The sequence below is a fragment of the Thamnophis elegans genome, chromosome 2, assembly GCF_009769535.1.
Source record: "Thamnophis elegans isolate rThaEle1 chromosome 2, rThaEle1.pri, whole genome shotgun sequence".
Taxonomy (NCBI): domain Eukaryota; kingdom Metazoa; phylum Chordata; class Lepidosauria; order Squamata; family Colubridae; genus Thamnophis; species Thamnophis elegans.
In genome coordinates, this window is record NC_045542.1 from 32,756,247 (window position 1) to 32,761,530 (window position 5,284).

Below are 5,284 nucleotides of genomic sequence, written 5' to 3' on the forward strand. Positions count from 1 at the left end.
TAATGCAAATCTACCCAAGATCTCAAATGAAACAAAAGGGGTACTGAACCAAAAGATAACATTAGAGGAACTAGAAAAGGCAGTTAAAAAAATGGGAAACAACAAAACTCCTGGCATGGATGGTTTGCCAGTTGAAATCTATAAATCTTTTTTGGAAATTTTAGGACAAGAGATGATAGCAATATTTAATGCTGTCTTGACGGATTCTATTGCACCAAAATCATGGGCCGAGGCTTATATAACCCTTTTGCCTAAAGTTGGAGCTGACCGTACCCAAATTAAAAACTATAGGCCCATTTCACTTTTGAATGTGGATTATAAAATCTTTGCAGCTATATTTGCAGATAGACTCAAATTTTTCCTTAACAAATTTATACACCCTGATCAGAACGGCTTCCTGCCGTCAAGGCATTTGAAAGACAATGTCAGAATTATTTTGGATGCCTTAGAATATTATGAAGCTCGGCCAGATAAACAAGTGGCCTTTATGTTTCTTGACGCACAAAAGGCTTTTGATCGGGTAAATTGGAATTTTATGTTGTCACAACTAGAAAACATGAAGTTTGGAGAAAGTTTCTTAAATGCAATTCGGGCAATTTATGTACGACAAACCGCGACAATATTGGTAAACGGAGAAGAGGCGGGTGACATTGTGATTGGTAAAGGCACAAGACAAGGATGCCCGCTATCCCCCCTACTGTTTATCCTCACATTAGAACCCCTTCTTAGAATAGTGAGAAGCGATACACAAATTAAAGGGTCAGGAATTTAAGGTCCAGGCTTTCGCCAATGACCTTGTTTTTATCCTGGAGGACCCTATGGCATCTGGGATACAACTTTTACGTAAAATAGAGGAGTACGGTAGGATAGCGGGGCTACATATAAACAAAGTGAAGACAAAACTGTTAATTAAAAATATGACTCTGAACCAGAAAAGGGAAGTACAAAGCCTGTTAGGGATCAACATGGCCCACAAAGTACAATATTTGGGAATTTGGCTGACGGAGAGATGTTCCTCTATCAAGGTAGATAACTATATGAAATTGCTACAACAGGTATCCAAAGATGTGACTAATTGGAGTAGCAAACAATTGTCTCTGATGGGCAGGATTGCGACAGTCAAGACATATGTATTACCAAAATTTTTGTTTTTGTTTCAAACGGCACCAACTAAATTAGACAAAAAAAAAATTAAATCCTTGGAGACAATAGTGACACAGTTTATATGGCAAGGCAAGAAAGCACGAATCAAAGCCCAAACCTTGCAAAAACGCAGAGAACTGGGAGGCTTCGGAGTACCCAACTGGGAAGCATACTATAACGCAGCAATCATGACATGGGTGAAAGATTGGGTGATGTTGAATAGAAGGCGCCTATTGGCTATAGAGGGACATGACCTCCCCCAGGGATGGCATGCCTCCCTCTGGCAAGAAAGAGACACCCCCCATAGGTACTTCATGGGACATTATATTCGGAATATTTTGATGGGGGTCTGGGAAAAAATGAGGAAAAAATATTATCTTAGGGTTCCGTGTTGGTTGGCACCATTAGAGGCCTTAACGCATCCGAGTTTATTTAATTGGACAAGAAACATAATGTATAAAGATATTATGACAGAAGAGGGCAACATAAAAACAAAGATGGAATTAGAGCAACAGGGCAGGAATTTGGAATGGTGGGAATATTTACAGGTTAGAAACAGATTTAAAAGTGATAAGGCACGTTTCGGGATCTACCCAAACCCTCAGGGGCTAGATAAGATCTTGTTTGGTGGAGACAAGAAAATGTTATCGAAGATCTACCAATTTTTGACCTGCCAAGATACTAATGAAGAGATGGACAAAAGCCTTCTAATAGTATGGGAGAGAAACCTAGGTTATGAAATTGAAATGGGCAAATGGTGGGATCTATGGAGTAAGACCATTAAACTTACAACATCTACTGCATTCAAAGAAAACATATACAAGATGGTTTATAGGTGGCACTTCCCCCCAACGAGGTTAGCCAAGATGTTTCCTGGGTTATCTCCATTGTGTTGGAAATGTGGAAGAAAGGATGGCACATTCTATCATATTTGGTGGTCCTGTACTGAGGCCACGAAATATTGGAAAAGGATTAAAAAATGGTTAAAAGAGGTTACCGGGGCAAACATTGAATGGAGACCTGAGAACTTGTTACTAAGCATCAAACCAGATAACATAAGCAGTTCAATATGGCATTTGAGCCTGCATATAATTGTGGCCTCAAGAATAACCTATGCACAATTTTGGAAATCCACCACTATACCACCGGAAGATGCATTAATTAAAAAGATCTACGAATGCGCAGAAATGGACAGAATGACGGGTTGGCTGAGGGACAAAGGAGAAACAGAACATTATCTTAGCTGGAACCTATGGTATATGTGGGCGACTAGGAGAACAGCAGGGACTTAAAATGGGGAAAGTTAACATAGGTACCGTAATAGATCCCTGAATCTTGCAATGAGAAGATGTGGCTTAGAGACCTAATAATGAGGAAAGAAAGAAAAACTGGGCTGTGAATGACTGTCACCGTGGGGGGGGAGGGGGGGTTGTATGTTTAAAACAGCATTTGTATCTGTATGTTTTACTTTATATTGTTATGTATGATTTGTTTTGCTTATGTCGTTGTATTTATGTCGTTGTATTTTTCTTCCTGTTTTTTAAAGGTAATAATGTTTAATAAAAATTATATTTAAAAAAAAAAACTGTTCTAGTGTCTAGTTGTTCTGATGTGTAGTGCTCTATAGCAGTGGTTATACCAGGCAGTTATTTCGTTTTTCAGGGAGGGATGGAATGAAAAGGGGCAATGCGGGGGTGAAAGAACAGAAGGGGGGCGATATGGGGAAAATGGAACGAGAAGTTTTGGGGACACTTTTGAGACTTTTTTCGTACAGTGAACCACTGTATATCTGTCGTACAAAAACATCAGATTGTTTGCTATTAGTGGATTGAACTGTGTTTTAAAATGTTCCTCCAGTTAGCTTCAGTGCAGAACGCCGTACATATGTGAATATGCATCGCTCATCTTCATGCCCGTTGTGCAGCAGCCTCTCACTCTACCCATACAGTGGTGCACCCTTGGACAGAATGGGCAGTGATGGAGGGGTGAGCACCTTTTCGAAATATCGCATGCTGAGTGGCTGTTCCCTGTGATGTCAGTTGTAATATCAACGTAACTGTTGAAACTAGGTTTATCGACGTTCACATGTGTTTTATAGTGTTCCAGTGCAGTCAAAGATTTGATTTGCAGTTAGTGCCTTTCATTTTGAAGACTTCTCAACATGGCCGAGAAGAGGAAGTGTCGCCAATATTCAACAGAATACCTAAAATTGGGATTCATTCCATTTCCTTCCAACATACAGCTTCCGTTTTGTCTTCTTTGTGAGAAAACATTTTCAAATGAAGTGATGAAGCCTTCCTGATGAAAGACCATTTGGTAAGAATTCATTTGGATAAAGCCGACAAACCGGTATCGTTTTTCCAATCCTTAAAGGCCAAGTTTGAGAGTCGCAGCACTGTTGAGAAGTTATTTGGAAAATCGTCACTCAACGCCAACAAGGGGCTCATTTGTTCCTATGAAGTATCTTTGTTGATAGCAAAATGTAGCAAACCTCACACTATCGGAGAAACACTGATTTTACCAGCAGTGAAATAGATTGTTGCCACCATGTTGGGGCCCAGCGCATGCACTTTCACGCAATCGATTCCTTTGAGCAATAACACCATATCAAAAAGAATTGATGAAATGGCTGCTGAAGTGGAAGAAAGGCTTATTGACACCTTGAAAAGTACAGAATTCATGATGCAGATTGATGAGTCAACGATTTGTGAAAATGAAGTCTTGTTATTGGCTTATGTCCGTTTCATCAACGGAAATGAAGAGATCGGGGAAGAACTGTTATTTCCTCAAAATTTAGCCACCGACACAAAAGGTTCTTCAATATTTAAAAAGGTTGAAGAGTTTTTTAATGAGAAAAACATCCCTTTGACAAACGTCGTGGCATGTACAGCCGATGGAGCTGCATCCATGGTTGGATGACATCGTGGATTTCAAGCTCATCTAAAATCGGTTGTACCTGGAGTTATGACTGTCCATTGCATCGTTCATAGACAGCACCTTGTCTCAAAAAATTTTTAGTGTCCGTTTGCACGAGTCTATACATTACGTCATTAACGCTGTGAATAAAATTAAGTCGAATGCCTTGAACAACCGACTTTTTCACAAGCTTTGTGAAGAAAATGACGAGGAGTTTGAACGTCTCCTTTTGCACACCGAAGTAAGGTGGCTTTCAAAAGGAAAGTGTTTGCGGAGATTCCACCACCTTTTTGACACAGTTGTCAAATTTCTTGAATCCATTGATCCAAGTCTAAGCAGTTCTCTTAAACTTCAACATCTGGATGTAGCTTATCTCACTGATGTTTTTGACAAGCTGAATGAAGTGAATGGAAAGCTGCAAAGAGATAAAATCAATTTTTTTAAGGCCATAGGAGTAATCTGCTCATTTATTTCCAAATTGGACCTCCTTGCAAGCAATATGAGTCCCAGGAGCTGTATCAGTTCCCAAGCCTTGGTAATGAATGTCAACTCCAAGCAGAAGATTTTTGCTGCCACTTGAAGCAACTAAAAAAAGATATGGAAACCAGATTCTATGATCTGATAAATCTGGAAGTGCCCACTCCGTGCTAAATCCTTTCACAGCAGACTTTGCACAACTTCATCCCAAACTGCAAGAGCCACTGACAGATCTGAAATACGACTGTGAAGCCCAATCACTTTTTCAGAGTTACGGCCGCGAAGCTTTTTGGGTGAAAATGAGGAACACTTACCCAATATTGTGGGAGGAAGTTAAGTTGCTTCTTTTTCCACTTGCTTAGTGGAGAGGGGCTTTAGCGCCATCCCAAAGATCCTTTCTAAGCCAAGCAACATGTTGAAGATCACAGAGCGTGGTGATTTAAGAATGAGATTAACAAAAATGGTTCCAGTCATCAAGAAATTGGCATCAGCTCACCAAGCACAAGGCAGCCATTGATGTTCTTTTCTTGTTTTTTGTGTACATACATTTTCTTCGTTAATAATTGTCTCAGCTCTTATCGCTGTATTTGCTTCCATTGGATTTCACTTTCCAGTTTGAGTTTTCGGCTTCATTTTCGAATTCTTGTGCTCTGTAAAACATTTTGTGTGTCTCCTTGTATTGTACTTTTTTAGTATGCACTCCAATTCGATATTACATTTTCTCGGTTTTATGGTTTCAATTTTTTTT

The 5,284-nt window shown here is 39.6% G+C and overlaps 1 pseudogene; it reads left to right on the forward strand.

Moving 5' to 3' along the window:
• Nucleotides 1-3,129: 3,129 nt before the first annotated feature.
• LOC116504592 lies at nucleotides 3,130-4,710 on the forward strand (annotated as a pseudogene).
• The last annotated feature ends 574 nt before the right edge of the window (nucleotides 4,711-5,284 follow it).